This window comes from Phoenix dactylifera, chromosome 13, assembly GCF_051530095.1.
Source record: "Phoenix dactylifera cultivar Ajwa chromosome 13, Ajwa_hap1_PhDact_Kaust_v1.1, whole genome shotgun sequence".
NCBI lineage: Eukaryota > Viridiplantae > Streptophyta > Magnoliopsida > Arecales > Arecaceae > Phoenix > Phoenix dactylifera.
The window spans coordinates 21,943,318-21,966,218 of record NC_143202.1 but is presented as its reverse complement, the minus strand read 5'-3'; the positions used below and the strand labels follow the sequence as shown (position 1 = coordinate 21,966,218).

The following is a 22,901-nucleotide window of genomic DNA, read 5'->3' as shown; positions in this document are numbered from 1 at the left end:
TCTCTCTCCACTCCCTTGACATGCTGTCCCTGACCTTCCAAGGATCTGAGCGAGGCTGCTTAGGGTCTTAAATCGGGGGGCTCGATGATGATGGGCTAGGTGAAGAGAGCTCGAGCGACGCCAGGCAAAGAATCCGGAGGAGAGCTGGAGAGGAGAGGGGAGATTGGACAGGGACAGAGGGAAGCGATCGTATTCATGCCCTCGCGGTGAAAATGAAATCGGGCCGAGGGCCGGAGGTGGAGACTGTGGACTGTGGAGTGCGATGTGGGCATGCGGGCATGTGGCGGAGAGTTGGGCTGGCCCTGGCCTTGTCTTCTATCAGCCCAACAGTTAAACAGGTTATACGGGTTAAACGGGTCGAACATCTAAAACCCGTATCCGACCCAATTAATAAACATGTTAAACTGTTTACGACCCGAACCTGTTTAGGCCAAACCTAAATCTATTTATGGCGGGTCGAACACGGATTGGGTTGGCGAGTCGGATCATATTTTGCCACCCTTACTGCCGAGGCCTAGGTTGAATTATGGAGCCACAAAGGGTTATGTTCTGACCATCCATGTTTGGCACGAATGGCAGGACGGTCATGATTGAGTTGATCCCAAACAGCATGATGTTCGTGTGCTGCACAGGGCCACTCAATCACTGCCGTCGTTTCACACACAAATGGTCGTGATTAGCTGAATGGCAATTATTCGATCATTATGTTGTGCTTGTAGTAAGCAATTGCAACATGATTTATAATTCCGACATGCTTCTCTTGACTGCCTCGATTGCTATCGCTTTGCTAAACTTCTCGAAATAACCTAATCTCTGCTTTCGGCGTAGTCATCCACCATTGTTTTATTAAGTTCATTTAATGATTGAATATGTAACTTATATATTTTGAAAACTCATTAGAATTACTTTTGATTTGCATGCACTAGCTAGATCGGCCGAGATTTATGCTCTAAACCACCCTAAATTAGGCTGTGAACGACTACTTATTAGCCCAAACTAGGCTTGACCTGCTTCAAACCACCCCTAATAAAGGCCTCCCAAATGGCAATATTTGTATCCAAAGAACATTTGTAATCCTCTAAAATCCAAGTCAAGAAATTAGTAAATTCCAACAACTAGGGCGCATGTTAGATATTGTCTAGTCGAAAACATCGAGCCAAGTTCTATTTTGTATTGAAATCAACATCAATCAGATAAACTAATGATTAGTGGCAAAGCTAATAAAGATATATCACATGTTTCATTTATAGAAGATTATGAATTTCTCTTGATTTAAAACTTGGGCTTGGTTCTAAAGCATGAACTCAATAATTTATTGGGTGTGGATTGGTTTTAACTTGAAATAAAAATGTTTATTGAGTCAACTTTGGATTTAGGCAGACCCATATTTCAAATCACAAACCAGACTCAATTTCCTACGTATATGTATATGTACACATATAAAAGCATGCATGTGTATATATACATGCTTGCATACATACGGGAAGTGAATCAATTGACCCCATCTTCCATCACTCGTAGTTTTTGAGATTTTTTGCATGATGTTAATGACTTTTACTGTTCATGTGAGAATATTTTGGATATATTTAGTAACATGAAAAGTAGTTGTGGAGGGGACGCCGCTTCTTCGAGGCTTCAGTATTAGGGGTGGAGCTCCAAGTTGCGTGGCAAGGCACTGTCTATGCTAGACGGATGCTAGGGGCCAGACATATCATTCTGGAGGGGGACTCGGCGGTGGTAGAGTGGATTCTACACAGAGGGTGGAGGGGAGCAAAGCACCCACTCCTTAACGACATCTGGCGGTTGGTGAGCGAGTGTGTTTCCTTTCAGGTTGCCTATGGGTACCAGGAGGCGAAAAGGGCGGCTGACCGAGCGGCCACCTATGCCGTGTTGTAAAAATAATAAATGAAAGAAGGAAGAACTTATCAGTTGAGGCGTGATTTCACTGTCCTTAAGAATAGATCGCGCCCCTCGGAGAATGGATCTCGGTGTAGCAGGTAATGGCGGCCTATCCTCCAGGATACAACAACTGGATCACTCCAAGCGTACACTCGCAGATGCAGTGATTCTATTGAACAGCCCAGAACCGCTCAAGAAGATAGAACAGAGAAGTCCTCTTCGGGAACACAGAAAACAGAGACTCTCGGGAACAAATAGAGAGAGAGGAAGATAAGATTTTTCTTATCTTAATCCTCGGATCTAATAGGGTTTAAAAAGAAAGGAAGAGGCGTTTTTTTTAAAGACACGTCGTTTTACCAAAGAGGCATTTTTAAAAGATGCGACGTTTTAAACAAGGGGGGTCCCCCCCTGCGCGTGATGATCGAGCGCGACGCGCCCGGTTAAACATTTCCGGATCAGATTCGCCAATTTTGCCTTGGACCTCCATTGGGCTCGTGCGCGCGAGGGCTATTTACTTTCTTTGCTTCACCAAGTTAAAAGGTTGAATACTATATAAAGACCTTTTAAGTTTTATCTCTTTCCAATGTGAGACTAAAGAAAGTACACTAGACAAAAGGCAAAAGACAAAGAAGGGCAGACTTGGAATTTTAAAATATTCCAACAATCCCCCACATATTTTAAAATTCAATAATAAGTTAACGAGCGTGAGAGTTCAATGCATAAAAATGGTGTCTTTGAGACTATGAACCATTTTTAGGACTAATAAGTATGACTTACAGAACTTTGGTGAAATATGAAATTTCTATGAACCAAAGTCCTTCATGTAAATCAGTGACCCATAGACCACATTGACCTCTCAAGTTCTGGGCTTGTTCTAAACGAGTTGGTGCGAATAGGCCATGCACCTTACCTAGATATTCATAAGTGCTTTAGAGAACTGCCTAATTCTCATAGGAAGCGGCCCCACTCCCACACCCATATAGGTGGATCCATCAAGTGTGTACTGCAGGTAGACACACCATCCTAAAGGACTATGGTATCCAGTAAGAGCTTTACCTCATCCTCATCTACTGCAGTTGCACTATCTACACCATAGGGAGGGATTTTCAAAATTAAATATGATAGTGTATTCACAGTCAACTAGCGACTTGTTATTACCTATATGAACATGCTTCATGGGATCTCCAATCACACATGTTGGGTTTCTGTCGTTATTGACTTCGATATAGGCATTAGTCCCATCCCCCTCGATGTTTCACTCACTAGTTTTCTACCTAGTGGTTTTGTCAGAGGATCGGCCAAATTCAACTCTGACTTTACAAAATCAAGAGATATAATCCCATCATCAAGCAGCTGCCTTACAATATTATGTCTCAACCTTATGTGTCTATTCTTCCCATTATAAACTTTATTCTTAGCTCGATATATAGCAGCTTGGAATATTGATAAGTGCTGATTAATCTATAATTTAATATTCTTTTTCCAGCACTTATCAATGTTCTTAAACGGATAACTACTTGTTTTACCATGAAATCGAATAATCATTGAAAGCGTCACGGATATAAATCTATCGGTGGAATCTAGCCCTAAACACCTCTCTCCATAGATAATTCATACTACTACACCCATATTAATTCTTAGTTTTTATCATTTACTCTAGCTTATCCCCTTTGAAGTAATTATTTAATTAGGAAAAATAACTTGTCTCCAATCCCTGTGGACCGACACCCGTAATCACTATCCTACAAGATACGTGCTATTGCGTGGTTTTATTTTCAAAATTGAAAGAACCGATCAATTTTTGGCACCGTTGCCGGGGATTGCTAGCATAGTTATTTTTCTTATTAAAAAAAATTATTTAAAAATTAAAAAAAAAATTAAAAAAAAATTTATTATTCTTACTTTTCTTATCTTCTTTTTCTCCCTTACTAATTTTTATTTATTTATTTATTTTTTTATCAGGAATCGAGAAAAAAAATCTGGGATGATCAAAAGGAGAACTGCCGGAAAAGAAATGCTGTAGAGGTTTGCAAAAAAAAAAAAAATTAAATTGCTGGGGAAATTCCCTTTGGTAACCTCTAAACTTTTCTTATTTAAATTAATTATTGGTTTGAAATTTTGTGGTGATTGTTTGATTTTAATTATAGCAAAATTGTGAATGCATGCTTGATACACATACACAAATCAATTTGCACATAGTAAGGGCAATCACCCCAACAAGATAAGAGCCGGATTTCATCACCGGACTCTCGCCCAACTTAGGTGAACTCAATCTCACATAGTGTCATCTTTAATTAAAATCAATTAGACGTTGGCCCCTAGGGACATTCGAGCTCAATAGGACGAAGATCACCGAAGGTTGCACCAATTTCGCTCTGTGGCTTAGTTGATGTCTAGGCAAGCTTTGTCCCTATAAGGGAGACAGTTCATCTGTTCGAGGCAAGTGGGTTTTAAGTGGGACCTTTGCGAACGCATCGTGACCCCTCCACTTACCTGGGAGCTTACCTGGTCAACTCGGTTCATTAGACCGGATTGGAGGCTTAGGTGCCCTCTTCAAACCAGTTAGGAGCTGTCTAGTGATTTTAGGTCAAAGACTAGGATTGATATGCTTTTCTCTTTTATTGCATGCTTGATTGATCGAGTACTAGTGTATGCACGGTAGTCGTTCTAGAGTACAAAACCTATTACCTTTTGACCCTGAAATAGAACGAACCCTTAGGAACATTCGAGCTAAGATCAAAACATTAGGATCATCCCCACCTCTTAAGATGGCTGAAGAACAACCCAAACTCCTGAGGAAATACTTTACTCCCACTATTTACACTTCCCCATCTTGCATTCGATTACCTGAGGTAGCAGCTGTACAATATGAAATAAAGTCTAGTGTGATCCAAATGCTTCCATCTTTTTATGGGCTCATCAATGAAGATCCATATAAACACCTAGATGAATTTCTTGAAATTTGCACCACTGTCAAGATTCAGAATTTCACTGATGATGCTCTGAAACTTAGATTATTCCCCTTCTCCCTTAAAGATAGAGCCAAACAATGGCTGAATTCTTTAGAAGCTAACTCAATTCGTTCTTGGGATCAAATGCAACAAGAATTCCTTAAAAAATACTTTCCCATAGGAAGAACGAACCAGTTTAGACGTGCTATCACAAGCTTCTCCCAAACTGAGGGAGAAGAATTTCATGAAACGTGGGAGAGATTTCGGGACCTAATCTGTAAATGCCCACATCATCAAATACCTAAGTGGCAGCTAGTGCAATGCTTCTATGACGGATTGACTGAACGAAACCGTCAGATGATTGATGCCGCATGTGGGGGGACATTCATGCTTCAAAATGAGCATGAAGCATGGAAATTATTTGAAAATCTAAATGAAAACTCCCTCCACCATGCTTCATGTTCTCGTCAAGCACCCCCGAGTTCTCAAAGAAAAGGGACCATTTGTGAAATAAGTCATTCTATGGACCTGTCTAGCAAGGTAGATGCATTGTCCCATAAGATTGACCAACTGATGATAGGTGGGCATTACATGAACTCTTCCCAAGCACAAGTGTGTACTATTTGTTCTAGCCCATTCCACCCTATTCATGAGTGCCCTTCAGCACCCCAATTCCCCGAACTCGTGCAAGAACACATCAATGCTGCTCAAACCCTGCCTAGACCGGGTAATGACCCATTTTCCAATACATATAACCCGGGATGGCGAAATCATCCAAACTTTTCTTGGAAGCAGCAAGCTTCGAATACTGCCCAACCCTATTCCCAAAATTTTCAAAATCCTCAGAATTTTCAAACCCAACAAAATATTTATCCCTACCATCCCTCGACTCAATTTCAACACACTTCTCCTCCACCCCAAAGAAACACAGCCTTTGAGGAGAAAATGTTGAACGCCCTTCAAGGTTTAGAAACCATTACACAATTAGTGCACTCTCACACGCAATCAATCGCCAAGCTAGAATCCCAAATGGGTCAACTAGCTAATGCACTAAACAAGCGAGAGGAAGGAAAGCTTCCAAGCCAACCACTAAGTAATCCTAGGGGACAATACATGGCTCAAGAAAATCAACTAAATGCAATTCATCATGAACAAGCCAATGCTTTGACTACCCTAAGGAGTGGACGTATAATAGACAATAAGATTGGGGAGGACAACAATAAGGAAGGTGAAGAAGAGGATCGAAATGTGTCAAATGAAAATCTAAAACCTTCTTCTTCTTCTTCTTCAGCTAGTCCATCTTCTGCCAAAACTCACATCCCAAAGGCCCCATTTCCTGAAGCTCTTACTTCACCCTCTCCATTTGGCAAAAAGGGAACTTCATTAGAAGAGATGATGGAGGTCTTCAAACAAGTTAAAATCAACCTCCCACTCCTTGATGCCATCAGACAAGTTCCCTCCTATGCCAAATTTCTCAAAGACCTTTGTACACAAAAGCGAAAATCTAGGACACATGTGCCTAAAAAGGTCTTCCTAACTGAGCAAGTGAGTTCTATTCTCCAACACAACACCCCTCCAAAATTCAAAGATCCTGGTGCTCCCACCATCTCCTGTGTCTTAGGAAATAATTTCATTGATCGAGCACTCTTAGATCTAGGAGCAAGTGTCAACCTTTTACCTTATTCAATTTATGAGAAACTTGGTTTAGGTGAGTTAAAAGCAACCTCGGTATCCCTTCAATTGGTTGATCGATCTGTAAAAACACCACGTGGGATAATTGAAGATGTTCTTGTCAAGGTAGATAAATTCTATTTTCCAGTAGATTTCATTGTCCTTGATATGGAACATGAGCCCAATCCTAATAAACAAATCCCCGTGATCCTTGGGCGGCCCTTTTTAGCAACAGCCAATGCATGCATCAATTGTAGAACAGGGGTAATGAACATATCATTTGGGAACATGAAGGTAAAATTAAATGTGTTCAATGCGGCCGACCAACCCGCGAGGGAAGTTGAGTGTTTTATGATAGACAAAATAGATGACCTCATAAAAGGAGATGCAAAAACTATCTCATTGTGTCTGGCTGAAGACAATAAACTTAGCGCTTGTTGGGAGGCAACCCAATTCTCTTAGATTATTTCTTAACATTGAGGACAATGTTAGGTTTAGGTTTGGGGGTATTCATCTTGATTTTCAAAAAAAAAAAAAGTTAAAAAATAATAATAAAAAAATCATTTTTTTAAAAAAAAATAATAAAAAAATTAAAAATATTTTTTAAAAAAAAATGTGTTTATTTTCATAAAATAATAATAAAAAAAAAGTTATTAAAAAAAAGTTTTGGTTAAAAAAAAAACCCTAATTTATATACATTTATGCGAGAATGATAAACACACAAGGTATATAAAATCTAAAAAGCCCAATGACTAGTGGGAAGTAATACAAATTTAAGTTCTTTTTATTAAGTCTCTCTTAGGGAGTTGTAAGCTAATTAATACTTTGGAATTTCACTACACACTGGCCGACTCTTCTAAGGTCTAGGCTCGACATTATGTTGAGAGTATGGTAGCAACCTTGGACCCTGATGAATCATACTTATCTAATCCAAAAAAAAAAAAAAAAACATCAATAAAAATGGATTTAGTCAGGAACATCGAAAAGGGCTACCTATTGTTAAAGATCAAGTGGGCTTGTGATGAGGACTCCGAGCATAAGTCCGTAGGGGAGTCTTGATGCCCGACACCTTATGCCAACTGGTGTGAGAGTTGTCGACTGATTGCTCGTTACACGGAGAAATCACCACAAGAGTAAAAGTGCACAATTTATATATCTTTCTTTAAAAAAAAAAGAAGAAAAAAAAAAGAAAAAAAAATGTTGTATTGACCGAAAAGACAATAGTGTGAAAGCCGTCGTTGTAAAAATTCGAGTAAACTGGAATATTACAGATAAAGCCCGTGAGGTACTAAAGTAAACATCCACAATTCTCGAAATCCTGCAGATAAGATGATTTTGAATCAGTGAGTAGGTCTTTTCGACCAATCCTTGGAAACTACTAGTATTAACAATATTTTGAAGATCCAAACCCTTAGCTTGTGTACGGTCCAGATTTCACCGAGCACTCCAGTATAAATAAGTCTTACAACTCCCTAAACGGAAACTTAATGACTTTAACTTAGATTGCATACTAATCTAGAATTTGGGCTGACTTAGTAAATAAAACCGTGTGTGCTTTGAAATTCTTATCATTTATGTATCTTAAATTAGATTTTAATTTAAAAAATTTTTTTTTTTTCTTCTAGCTAGTATGCACTTGGAATTTGAAGTTTCATCAATCGAATTAAAAAAAAAAAAAAAAACAACAACGACAACAACAACAACAAATTAATCATAACAATAAATGATATTGAAGTTTGTGGGTATCTTCACTGGAAACCCTCACGAGACTATAACTCGTCCACTAGGGTACCTAGGGGTTTAAAGCCTTGTTGCATGTGGTAAATGCAATCGCGATGCCTGCGAAAGTGAGTTAGAGTTTTTCTTTTCTAGTTTTATTTTGCTCGAGGACTAGCAAAACATAGGTTTGGGGGTGTGATAAGTGCTGATTAATCTATAATTTAATATTCTTTTTCCAGCACTTATCAATGTTCTTAAACGGATAACTACTTGTTTTACCATGAAATCGAATAATCATTGAAAGCGTCACGGATATAAATCTATCGGTGGAATCTAGCCCTAAACACCTCTCTCCATAGATAATTCATACTACTACACCCATATTAATTCTTAGTTTTTATCATTTACTCTAGCTTATCCCCTTTGAAGTAATTATTTAATTAGGAAAAATAACTTGTCTCCAATCCCTGTGGACCGACACCCGTAATCACTATCCTACAAGATACGTGCTATTGCGTGGTTTTATTTTCAAAATTGAAAGAACCGATCAAATATCCCCCACAAGATTTCTAAGCCATTCAGCTTCAGAACCTGCCTTTTCTAAGGCAATAAACTCGGACTCCATCGTAGACCGAGCGATGCATGTTTGCTTGGATGATTTCCAAGATACTGCACCCCCACCAAGAGTAAAGATATATCCACTCGTGGATTTCATCTCATCTGAACAGCACTCCAATGATCCTTACTAGGATTATGAGTATACCTACTTAATCTTCCTACTGCATAAGCAATATCAGGACGAGTGCAATTAACTAAAAACATTAAACTACCAATGATGCGTTTTTTTCTTAAAAACATTAAACAAAGAGAGAGGAAGATAAGATTTTTCTTATCTTAATCCTCGGATCTGATAGGGTTTAAAAAGAAAGGAAGAGGCCTCCCGGGTCCCCCCCTGCGCGTGATGATCGAGCGCGACGCACCCGGTTAAACGTTTCCGGATCGGATTCGCCAATTTTGCCTTGGACCTCCATTGGGCTCATGCGTGCGTGGGCTATTTACTTTCTTTGCTTCACCAAGTTAAAAGGTTGAATACTATATAAAGACCTTTTAAGTTTTATCTATTTTCAATGTGGGACTAAAAAAAGTACACTAGACAAAAGGCAAAAGACAAAGAAGGGCAGACTTGAAATTTTAAAATATTCCAACATGCCGCTCAGCACACCGAAAAGATTCTTTGAATACGGGAGTTGGATGTTCCTTCACTTTTGAGCAGTTTTCTTTTTTTCGATTATGCTGGTTATACTCATGTGAGATTAGTGTGAGTTGCCGATGTACTAAAAAAAAAAAAGGTTCTAAAATATGCTACAATAGTCATAACATCTAACTATTTTTCAATCAATATATTATCAGATATGCGCTTGAAGTTGTAAATTGAGTTTGGATTTGGATTCAAAGCTAATATTTATGTACTCTAAGTTTAGATGTGGGTATAGCTAAGTGAGACCCGATCTTTATCTGCTGACACTTCTACATGAAGCCATGGGGTGCAATGTGCCATCCTAGGGTAGTATTGCTGGCAATGGTAAGCAACAGTTTCAAAAGTAGCCATTTTAGCAAAATATTGGTGTTACAAGTATTTGTCAGATTATTGCTCAAATTCATGAGGATGATATAGCAGTCAAGAATTGGTACCATACACAATGGAATCAGTGGTATCAGTTGAGTCTTGCTCAGTCAATCACTGAATTTTTTATCAGATTAGTAAACTAAGTGGTAACTTGAGGGACGATCCTTAGTATTTTCTTAAGGTGTATTGGTTCGTAACTGAAATCGAAATCGAAATGAGAATTAAATGAAATAGGAATCAGAATGGACATATTCTCTTGAGGCATTTGGTTCGTGAGTAGAGTTGGAATTGGAATGTTTTTAAATATTTTTTTAGAAAATCAATTAAACAGAGAGATGTTTTTAGCCCTGATTGGATTTTGGAGGATGGGGCATTTCTAATCCCTCGTCGGAATGAAAATAGAATTGAGAATTCCTCTAATCAAAGGGAGTCACTCATTCTCATTCCCTGTCCTCAAACTAATCAATCCAAGATGTGCAGCAGCTAGCAAACAACTTGTATTAAGGCTGAAACCGGATCAAATACTAGTATATCCATATCCATATTTATTTTGTTTAACGAATATAGATACATATATAAATATTAGTCAGACGCAAGTATGGATATACATACAAACATAAACAGGATAATTAAATTTCATGACCATATAATTAAAGATATTACTTAGGAGGTGATAAATCAAGTTAATAGCATGTTGACATGATCATGTATTTTTCTTAAAAGTTTATAACTTATATGAAATTAAAATTTATAAGTAGATAGATTTTAATATAAAAAATAGATATAGGTGGATATCATCCAATTACTTTACATCTCTAGCTTATATAGGAAAATAGAAAGGTAAACGAAAATCCTGACCCGTGTACTTCATCAAACATGGCTTCGCACCAACCTCGTCAGCACTGTTGAAAAAAGAAGAACAAAAAAAAGGAACAACTTTTATATAGACTAGGAGGCTGACAAAGTTTGGTAAGGTTGACTAAATTTGGCACAATCAATTATAAATCAATCAAGATAAAATTTGGTGAAACTAATTAAATTTAGCACATTCAATTGTAAATCAATCAAGATAAAATTTAATAAAGTTAACTAAATTTGGTATAATCAATCAAAATTCTAATCCATGGTGTGATTTTAACGAGCACCAGCCTCGTCCACCCCATCAAGGAATATTGGAAGTTGAAAAGAGGGGACGAATTAAAAATTTGTAACGGGGAAAGAGCCAAGAGTCACATGGACGGATGGGCTCGTACCTTGCGCTGCTCCCTGCACGAAGTTAAAAGCCTCTTTTGACTTGTAGCGGTCACGGTCCACGCACCAGTGGCTTCCTCCAGCACGCCAAAAGCTTCTTTTGACTTATGAGAAGAATTCCGGGGATGACATCCCAGAGTCCTAAAAAAATGATGAACAATGCTGAAGAAACGTATAGCATTGAATATACCATTGCTGTGCTTGAACATAAATGCCTTCTAGAATTTTAGTAATGTATGATACTGATGGGGGCGAAATGGATTGTCCAGCTCACGGCTAAAGGACCGTCCAATTTTGACCTAATAAATGTCAACACCGACCGGTTGAATCCTCGGTCTGGCTTAGAGCCAGCTCGGCTTCGAACTCCGCCAAAAGCTCTGTCAGCTTCGAATATTCGCCGACTCCTCCGACCAAGTTCGGAGCGTTTCTAATATTCGCCGACCTGCACCGATCGAGCTTGGGGTGCCCACTCTGGTAATACTCCCCAATCCTCGAGCTCGGGGCGCTCCACCGACATATTTCGGAACGCGAGAAGCAGAGCTGCCCTCGGCACCCGTTTGGCCGACCTTGCCAAATGCATGATGCGACCTCTTAACGAGCTCGGCCTCGCCAACAACCGCACTCATGCGCGCGCCTACGTACTCCTATGTGGCCGTATATTACAGCACCACCGTGCCACGCTTTGATAGCTGGCCCTTGACAGTTAAAGGACGACACCATGACTACTCCGGCCATACCCTGTTGTGACTGTCAACACCTTACCGTTCTCGAGAACGAACATCACCACACGCCACCAACCAGTCTTAGCTGCGCGCCATTCGGCTCAGAGCTACGCCCCCTTATGATGAGGGCGGACAATGCCTCTACCACCTGAGCCTCTCCAACGAGACTAGAAATAGCCTGGTCAGGTAACTTCTAAGGGATGGGGGGGGGGGGGGGGCGAAATGGATTGTCCAGCTCACGGCTAAAACATCGTTCAATTTTGACCCAATAAATGTCAACACCGATCGGTTGAACCCTCGATCTGGCTCAGAGCCAGCTCAGCTTCGAACTCCGCCAAAAGCTCTATCAGCTTCGAATATTCGCCGACTCCCCCGACCAAGTTCGGGGCGTCTCTAATATTCGCCGACCTGCACCGATCGAGCTCGGGGTGCCCACTCCGGTAATACTCCCCAACCCTCGAGCTCGGGGCGCTCCACCGGGCATATTTCGGAACGCGAGAAGCAGAGCTGCCCTCGGCACCCGTTTGGCCAACCTTGCCAAATACATGATGCGACCTCTTAACGAGCTCGGTCTCGCCAACAACCGCACTCATGCGCGCGCCTACGCACTCCTATGTGGCCGTATATTACAGCACCACCGTGCCACGCTTTGATAGCTGGCCCTTGACAGTTAAAGGACGACACCATGACTACTCCGGCCATACCCTGTTGTGACTGTCAACACCTTACCGTTCTCGAGAACGAACATCACCACACGCCACCAACCAGTCTTAGCTGCGCGCCATTCGGCTCAGAGCTACGGCCCCTTATGATGAGGGCGGACAATGCCTCTGCCACCTGAGCCTCTCCAACGAGACTAGAAATAGCCTGGTCAGGTAACTTCTAAGGGATCTTTACTTTGGCTAGACCAAATTTACCCCACTCTAACTTCATCGTCGGAGGGTTCTTACCGGAAACGCCGGTGAGGCTTTGTGCAAGTCCGCCGCCGTCGCGCAGGAGGTGGCCCCTGTCTTCTTCTTCCAACCACCAGCGGCTTCCTCGACTCCTCCAGCATGGTCACCCTCGGGCCAAATTTGAACCACAACAAATACTTATACAACTTAGAGTATGTTTGGATATTCTTAAAAAATTTGGCTGACAATTCTATAAAAATCTAATTTATTAGCCTATTTAGCTTATATTTTTTATGAAATTGTCCAAATTCGGCCGAGGTCATAGCTTCTTGGCTATAAGAAGGAAAAAAAAAGAGGGTTATAGAGGTCTTATTTTCTTCCCACATGATTTGAGCTGTATGGTATCTGGTTGATACAGAGCCATGCTTAAATAGATGACGAATTCTACAGAATTTTCAGCCTAATTATATAAAAATATTTAAACAGGCCCACTCTATCGAATGTATAAAGGACCCCAAATGCTATTCTCTCAACATGCCCTCTTAGGCGTAGTACTTGAGAAGGCATGAAACATGAGAAAGGGTGATACGCCGAAATGGAATATTGGAGGATTGGCGAGCAAGAGGATGACATAAGGAGGGATGGAATCCAAAAGGGACCACATGTAGAATGGCAAGATAGAAGGAGACCCAAGCAAAAGTGATCATGGGCTCGGATACCATGTTAAAGTCCAACCTAAAGTTTAAAACTAGTAGCTAATGAGCCTATAAATATATAAGCATCCCTTGCCTATCCGATATGGGATTATTACCTCTCTCTCTCTCTCTCTCTCTCTCTCTCTCTCTCTCTCTCTCTCTCTCTCTCTCTCTCAATATTATAAATACTATAAAATTGCTCTTTAGACACTGAATAGTTAATTGGAGGGCAATTAGATTGAACTATTGCCACTCTATGGGTTAGAATTATTCGGGCTATGAATTTAGTTCACATTCTAAGGCTAGCAGGATAAGTTATAAAAAAGGTGAAAATTGAAGAGAGAGCTTTGGTGGCAAACTTCATTTCATCTCTCCCCCTCATAAAACAAAGCTAAACATGACATTTTAGTCCCTTGTTTGGTTAGTTGAACTGCTAACCCACTTCTAAGCATCATATAACTAGCATCCAGATAGGGTTTAAGCAAGTTAACGTAGGATGATAAACATAATATGCGAGTAGGAAATGTTAGAATTATCTTGGGACCTAAAACCCATGCTCGGCTTGCACTCTACTTGGATCCAAACCAAATCCATATGCCTTTGATCGGTCGGTTAGGTTCACTACATAAGTCTGTGTAATATTTTAAGTCGGATCTCTAGATCTAAGTCTGCCCGAAATTTATGCGATTCAAACCCAACCTGACCAAATCATATATACATCAAGACGTGTTTGATTTTCATGGACCCAACCTAATCCAAATTTGAACTCGATTTCTACCCGATAGTTTACCCAACTTGTAATATAAATCTTACAGTTATAGTGGCCAATTTTTTTATAAAATTATCAATGATACTTTATTTTTATGTTTGAATTGTTTTTAAAGCTACTAAAAGAAACAAGCTATCCAAATAAAAGTACCCACTTGAGATAAGCACTTGATTCCAATCCATAACCAATCTATCTTGGAGAATTTACCATTACATGACTTGATTCCTACCTGATCCTACTCGAACCTAGTTCTACCTTCCCCTTTCCATGTAACACTTTGTTTCACAAACCAACAGTGGAATAGCAATAGCACTTTTTTTTCCATCTTCCATTCTAATTTTCTTTCACTTTGGCAAACCGAATAGATATAGCACTAATTAGACTTGGATCATGAGATCCAACTCCAGGAATAAAGCCTTCGACAAGAGTGTGGGATTCGCACTCCCAGTACATGAGAGAAAAACCAACCAAAGCATTGGAGCCTTTATATGTTCCTAATGTCTCTATTTTCATTGGTAACAAATAACCAAGTCCAAACTTCAAGAGGCCTCCCAATGGTATCTCTAAGCATCTTTTTATAAAGACTAGCTTCTAAAGGATTTGCCGATCTAGAATTTTTCATTACGATAAATATGAGGGTGCGATAATTAGAGCCGATCATGGGCCAAGTTTGGGTTCACAAAATGTCAACTTCTAAATATACCTGGCTCGAAGCCCAACTACAAATAAATATAATTTAGACTCAAGGCTCAGCCTATGATCAACTCTAACAAAAATACAGCATACGTAGAAAGCCCAAAGTTCAATTTAATTAGTAGAGCCATGTATGTAATCTGTCGCGTGCATTATAGGTGCTAAACACTCGTCAATATTGAAGCAAACAATATGAAGTTCAAACTCCCATGCTCATCACACAGCATGAATCAACAAATCATCATTAAGTTTCACCACTTTTTCCTTTTCATGAATTTTGGGCACAACCACTTCCTTATCTAATTGAGCAATAGGCCAATGATGCTGCATGGCATTCCTCTAGTTCTCCATGTTTCAAGCATGTACCTTATCCAACATCCAGCAATCTATTTGAATTGTGTTAGATACTATCTTGAGCTTTCAATTGATATCATATTATTTTTTTTTGACTTGGAGAATCTTTTAAGGTGACCTCTCTTTCACTCTTCCACCCTTCAACAATTGTGTAAACACAATAAGGATATTATATGCCTCATAAGCTGTAAATTATGAGTAAATTATTCTTCTTCAGATCCTCTAAATGGAGAAGATGAGGAAGAAGATGATGATGACCCAATCCTATAATGTGGAAGGGTGCAAAACTTGCCTACTACATACTTTGGACTGGGTTGGGCCAGCATATATATAACTTGGGTTGGGCTTCAGTTGAGAAATATCCAGTTGATGTGACCAGGCACTGGATTTCTAGTGAATACTTGAGAAATCCCAACAAAACCCAAACACAGTCAATAATACCTGTGAAGCTCCTGCCAGACTCAGCCTAAACTTACGCATCCAGACCTCAAACTAACCATGCTAATCCAAACTTGGACTAAAATTTTTTTGGATTAGTTTGGGTTTGGATTTGAGTGATTTGGTTAATTAATACATTTTTTTAAAAAACTATTTTCTAATGGACTTGGGCTAATTTGGCTCTAGGCACTACTAAAATGCCCTTTGGTCTAGGATTGGTGTGATTCACTAAGACAAGTGTGATAAATGAGGGGTGGGTTGAATTATGACCTGCCATGTGGACATGGTGAGGTGATAGGGGATCAAATAGTGCTCCTTAACTTCTTCCTTATATGTATGTACGCATGTATATATACACACATACACACATATATGTATATATATGAATTAAACATGATAAGTTGATAAAGTAAATACTCAAATTTGCATCTCGCTGTAAGCTTTCCAATGAGTACTAGATTACCGAAATTAATCTAAGATGTAAAAATTTTGCCCTTTTTACTAAACTTGATGCATTTCAGCCTCGAACGCTTGACCCAGCTCAGCACTTGACTTAATCAAGCTTCTCTATGTAATCAAAAGCAACTTATTCTACATCAATTAAGATATTTTCTCACATTATATTGGTATAATTGTTCAAAGATTTTTAATTTTACTCTTTGAGAAATAAAAATAATTAGATATTCTTTTGGTAAAAATAAAATTATTGCACAAAGATATCTAACTTTAATTTTTTGGTAAAAAAGATAACTGATTTGATTTAAAATTTTTGATCATTTGCATTGTATTTTAACTTTACTTACCTTCCTTTCAAAAGAAAGGGTAGGGGAATCAGTAGTGATTAGGAGTTAGGAGTAGTGGGAATTTTTTTCTTTTACTACTTTTGATTGGGTGTAATATAGAGACGTCGAAGGTGCCTGCTTTAGAAAGAGAGCCCAACTTCAATGCAACGAGGGGTATGTTGAGAAATAATATGGCAATGAAGTGGAATGCTAAGCCTATATATAACCTATATTTTATATATATATATATATATAGGAGATTGATAACCTACTCTCTGTTATGGTAGGTTATCAATCTACCCATTTTTCATTGGACAAAAATATCCTTAATTTTTGTAACTTTTAAGGGTGCTTTATGTCTTTTTACAATCTCACATTAACTCACCCTCTCAACCCCAATTAATGTTCTCTCCCTCTCTCTCTCTCTCCGGTGTGTGTATGTATGCATGTATGTACATACATACGTATGCATGTATGCATGTATGTATATGTATGTATGTATGTCTATGTATGTATGTATATGTGTGTATGTATCTATGTATGTGTGTGTATGTATGTATGTATGTGTATGTATGTATGTATGTGTATGTATGTATTTATGTATGCATATGTATATGTATATGTATGAGAGAGAGAGAGAGGGAGAGAGCATTAATTGGAGGGGTTAAGAGGTTGAGTAAATGTGAGATTGTAAAAAGACATAAAGTACCCTTAAAAGTTATAAAAAGTAAGGGTATTTTTTGTCTAATGAAAAATGGGTAGATTGATAACCTACCATAACAGAGAGTAGATTATCAATCCCCATATATATATATATATATATATATATATAGAGAGAGAGAGAGAGAGAGAGAGAGAGAGAGAGAGAGACTAATACCTTTCTTTGAGTATCAACTCAAACCAATTTGCTGTCTAATGCCATATTGGAATTAACTTATATCAACTGTTCAAACTATGTGAGAACTAACTCATTTAGAGTATTGTAGGTCATATAAAATACCAAAGATTTTGTTCTATTAGACACACAACTCAATAAATATGGAGTTGAAAGTTACTCTTGATTTTTTTTGGCTGGATCTCTTTTTAAAAATTTTCGATAAAAAAGGTTCTCGGAGGACTATGTTCTTCAATGTTGGATCAATATATGCCAATACTCATATTTGAGCCACATAGTTGGCACTTAGATAGGTGGCTACCCATAATATCAATTCAAATGCACCAAAACATGATAAAGGTTGGGAAGTGTAATTGCAAGGTAGGAGCATGTTCATCCATCACCCGCTTGAATCAAACCCTTCATTTCATACATGATGGCCTAAGCTATCATTGGCATTAAAACTTAGAATCCAACTTGAAGTTAGGCCACGTTTGAACTATAGGTGATGGGGACATCAGAGCCCTTCATCCAGATGATCCTAAGCCCCCGGATTGAGTCAGACCCGTTTATTTGCATATTTATTTTATTATTTTATTTCTGGGCTTGTTTGCATTCTAGGGTTTATTTGTAGTTTATGTTATTTCTGGGCTTATTTACATTTTAGGGCTTATTTGTGTTATTTGTGGGTTTATTAGGATTTATTTCTGTGTAAGGGGGGTTTATGCAAGTTGTGTATTTGGGCCCTATATATAGGGAACTATTTTCATGATTAGGGTTTAATGAAAGTTTAAGAAATTTTTCCCCCACGTCTTTTCCTCCTTTCTTCTTCTCTTCTCCCTCTCCTCCTCTTCTCCCTCCTTCTCTTCTCCCTCTTCTTCTGTTCTAATTTAAATTCCCACTGAAGATTCCTTCCGGAATTTGGTTCTACACCAACTTGGTATCAGAGCAAAGGCTTTGCCCCTGCTGCCAAAGCCACGATCCAGCATCGTCTTCCATCTATCACACCACAACCAGTTCCCTCCCCGACACCACCGCCGAGTCTGTGAAGGCCCAGATCGCCGCCCATTCGCATCCGACCCTCCCTCTCTCTCGGTTTGTGTTTTCACCAGAGCAAAAAAAAAAAAAAACACACGAGAAACAGGGTTGTCGTCCCCGTTCGTCCGCCGCTGCTCCACCACCTGCAACCACCGTCAGCCGGTGTATGGCTGAGCGTCGCCGGATTCCCAGATTTCTGTGGCCGCACGAGTACTACGCCGTACCTCGACCACGGACGCCGGAGCGTGTCGAAGGACCACGAGCGGTTCCCGCCGCCGGAAAGAAGAAGAGTGTAACCGCCCTCCTTGCAGCCTTGTCCCTCGAACCCGCAGTCACCACTGCGTCGGCTGCCCCGCCTGCAGCCGCTGGTCCGCCCTCCGTTCCGCACGCAGTCGCCGCTACCACCGCCGCCGCGTCCCCCGCCCCGCATCCGGTCGCCGCCGACCACGGAGCTGCGGCTGCGAACACCGTCGCCACGACGTTCGGCCACTCCGCAACCGCTGCCAAAGCGTCCGGAGCTCTCTCCCGAATCGATCGGGAGGTTGAAGAAGAAGTTACGGTAACGGGTAAGTTCTAAACCCGTTACCCACAACCCGGTAACCCGGGTCCCAAAAAAAAAAAATTGGCACGTGATCTGCACGTGCTGAGTTTCACAGTTATCGGAGCGGGTCTCATTTCAAACCCGAACCCGATAACCCGAACCTGTTAAGGTTCAAAAAAAAAAAAATCCGTAGGATCACGTGACCTGCACGTGTTCCTATAAAAAAAAACCAACCTTTTGTCTCTGTCGAAGTTGGTGTAGAACCAAATTCCGCGGATGTGGTCCGCCTTCGTCACCGCGGCCGTCCGCAGCGCCGCCCGTCCTTGCCGCGACCGCCGTCGCCGTTCCACCGCAACGCCGCCTTCGTCTTGCCGCCCTCACAACTGCCGGTCCGAGTTTTTTTTGTTTTTTTTTTCCACCACGCCGCTCCGCCTGGCCACCTTCGCCACCCCCACCGCTTCTTCTCCGATCGCACGCCGCCTACTGCTGCCTCCACCTCGCCGCCACCTTCCGAACTCCCATCGCCGTCCCCTCCACCAAAGCCCCTCGCCGCCTCCGGCTTCCCCTCCGTTTGCCGCTGCACCAGACCGCTGCCACCCGCCTGCCGCTTCCTCTGCTCCGCCGCCGGCCATCCCCATCCCGAACCCCTGTCACCTTCCGCCGCCCCTCTTCCCCTCAAACCCCTTCCTATCTGGCCGAACCCACACACCTCCCACCCACCTTCTAAAGTCAACACGGACCGACCCCAGGCCCACGCAGCAGGAGCCTGCCCCAACTCTCTCTCACGAGCCCAAGTCAGAAGGCCGAGCCACTGCAGAGCCCCTTTCAACGGGCCTTTTCTTCTCCAGGGGACACATCACCCCTCCCTCCTCCCTTTTCAAGCCCATCAGCTGCACTTCGCTCCTGATCGTCGTCCCAGACCTCGAGCGCACCATTCTGGTTGACTGCATCCACCACAGGTGATAGGTGCCTACTTTTTCTGGCTTGTTCATTTAATTATGTTCTAGTTCTCTTGCATGATAGCCACATTTTGAAAACTTACTTTTGCTGTCAAAATTCAGAACATAGAACCTCTACTTTCAAACCCATCCTATTTGCCCTTTTAAAATCTAAATATTAAATTAGCACACCCTAACAACTGGATGCTTCTCAACATTCTTCGATCAGATTGATTTAGAATCAGAACAACTGTACTACTTGATTGCAATCTAATTTCTTAAATTGAATAATCTTAATCCTTAATTCTGAATAACCGAAGTAAAAATCAGCAAAATTTAAATTTTAAGTTATTTTTGTGAAGGCTTGCTGATTTCTGAAATCATAATAGATTGCATTAGTAGGTTGTCCTGCATCAAATTTGGTCCTACATCATAGTTATTAGGGTTTCATTAGTGACACTGCATTTCACATCATCACCCAGTGTCATCATTGCATGCCAACCTGTAGTGATATGGAGTACTATCTCAGTCAACCTAAAACCCCTGTAGCTACCATGAATTCCGACATTTTGAGGTCTATTAAGGAACAGATCGTTGTCATGCGGGCTGGATACAAGAAATTCACACAAGAGATCCGTGAGCTCATGCAAAATTCTAGGACCCCTACACCGCCAACCCCTGTTGCAGCCCAACCTAAAATCGGTTTGGTTGCACCACCTGTAATCCTTCCCCATGTTCTTGGGCACCAAATCTAATGCTCAAGATGTCAACAATTCGACCACATAGCATCCCAATGTTCCATTATAACCTACCTGAGTACTGAACCAGAAGCTAGGAGCCAAGAGGTTGAATATGTCGAAGAAGTCTATGAACCAAATATAGAAGACTATGAAGAAGACTCTGAAGACGAACCTATAAAATTTGATTTTGTCCAAAATGATTCCCAAAGGGAGACTATTGATCTAAGTACAACCAAGTCATTTCACATCACTACTGTGGAAGAGATAGTGACAGATATTGAGAGCCAGTCACCTGAATTGGCACTTGTAGCTAAAGATACCCATGTGGAGTCCAATCTTGAACACTCTCCTATAGTAGTTTCCCTTCTAGAGGAGTTTAATGATGTAGTCCCTGATGATCTTCCGGATGCACTTTCTCCGATGCGTGATATCCAACACGCAATTGATCTAGCTCCCGAGATATTTCTACCCAACCTTCCACATCATAGGCTCAACCCAAATGCATATGCTAGGACCTGGGATTTAATATTATCGACAGTTGAGTTTACATATCATAGTTCGGTTAACAAGTCCATAGGTATGAGTCCATTCGAAGTGGTGCATGATTACAAACCTAGGCAACCCATAGACTTGTTTTTCATGTCTCATCAGTATAGAGTCGTTGAGTCTGCACAATCAATTGCATCACATCCATATTCATTGCATCAAGAAATCAACAATTGTAGTTACTTAAATAACTTAAAATATAAATCCCTTGCTGATTTACACAGACGTTATAAAGAGTTACGTGAAAAAGATTACTTCATGATAAGAATTAGGCTTGAACGATTTTCTTCAAATACGTTTAAGAAATTGCAAACTTGTAGTGCAGAACCGTTCAAAATCTTAAAGAAAATCAGTTCGAATGCATATGTTGTGGATCTTCCTGATGACTATGGGATTAGTGCGACATTTAATATTAAAAATTTAGTCCCATACAAAAAGACAATATTTATGACTTTTGACCCCTTTATTGATATACCTGCCCATGTTGGACACCCTGACCTATTACCTGCTATTGAGCCACCACCTCCCAAATTTCATGCACGCAGAGAACAAATAGAACATATATTGGATGAGCAGGTTATTTCAACCAGGAACGGTGGTTACCAATGTTACCTTATTTGGTGGAAAAGTCGACCAAAGTCTGATGCGACGTGGATTTTCAGAGCACAGTTGCAGCGCCTTGACCCCGATCTTCTGGAGCAGTACGACGGCCAGCCAGAGCTGTACTCGACGGGGTCGAGTTTTTCTCACCTGGGAGGAGTTGATGGGGACATCAGAGCCCTTCATCCAGATGATCCTAAGCCCCCGGATTGAGTCAGACCCGTTTATTTGCATATTTATTTTATGATTTTATTTCTGGGCTTGTTTGCATTCTAGGGTTTATTTGTAGTTTATGTTATTTCTGGGCTTATTTGCATTTTAGGGCTTATTTGTGTTATTTGTGGGTTTATTAGGATTTATTTCTGTGTAAGGGGGGTTTATGCAAGTTGTGTATTTGGGCCCTATATATAGGGAACTATTTTCATGATTAGGGTTTAATGAAAGTTTAAGAAATTTTTCCCCCACGTCTTTTCCTCCTTTCTTCTTCTCTTCTCCCTCCTTCTCTTCTCCCTCTTCTTCTGTTCTAATTTAAATTCCCACTGAAGATTCCTTCCGGAATTTGGTTCTACACCAATAGGTTATGAGTTTTAAGCCCAATCCGAAGTTTATGAGTTTGAACTCACAAACTATGATGCATCAATTAAGCTTGTGGTGGCCCTGGGAATACTTTAGGTGGGTCAGGCTCCATTGTCAGCACTTGCGTTGAGTTGTTTCTTGTGTTAATTTCAAGTGCTGACAATGGAGCCTGACCCACCTAAAGTATTCCCAGGGCCACCACAAACTTAATTGATGGATCAATCTGCCCAAAGGTGGAAAAATTTGTGCCAAGAACAAGGTGCATGACAATATAATACAATGTCTAAAAGCCACATTTAATATTAAGCTATCGGTCCGACATCCTTCAAATTATGCTTTCTTAAAATTATACCTCCTTAGTCTCTTTCTTAAATTTTTTGCTAACTATAAGAGAGCTTTCATATTCTTTGAGAGAATTTTTGGCTTTATATTGATAAAATTCAATACAATGAGGAAAAATTTGAACCAAAGTCACAAAAAAAAGCCAATAATCAATGTGTCAAAGATTTTTGGAGGTATGTGGCAAACTGGCAAAGAATGATCATACCTTGATGATTGCTTTCATTTTAATTTAAGTACACATA

At 40.4% G+C, this 22,901-nt stretch overlaps 1 non-coding gene across 1 annotated transcript; it reads right to left on the bottom strand.

Annotated features, from left to right (window-relative positions):
* Window positions 1–5,043: 5,043 nt before the first annotated feature.
* LOC148700266 (small nucleolar RNA R71) lies at window positions 5,044–5,149 on the bottom strand. Its single transcript, XR_015972872.1, has one exon. It is a non-coding gene; the product is annotated as a small nucleolar RNA R71 (small nucleolar RNA).
* Between the last annotated feature and the right edge of the window lie 17,752 nt (window positions 5,150–22,901).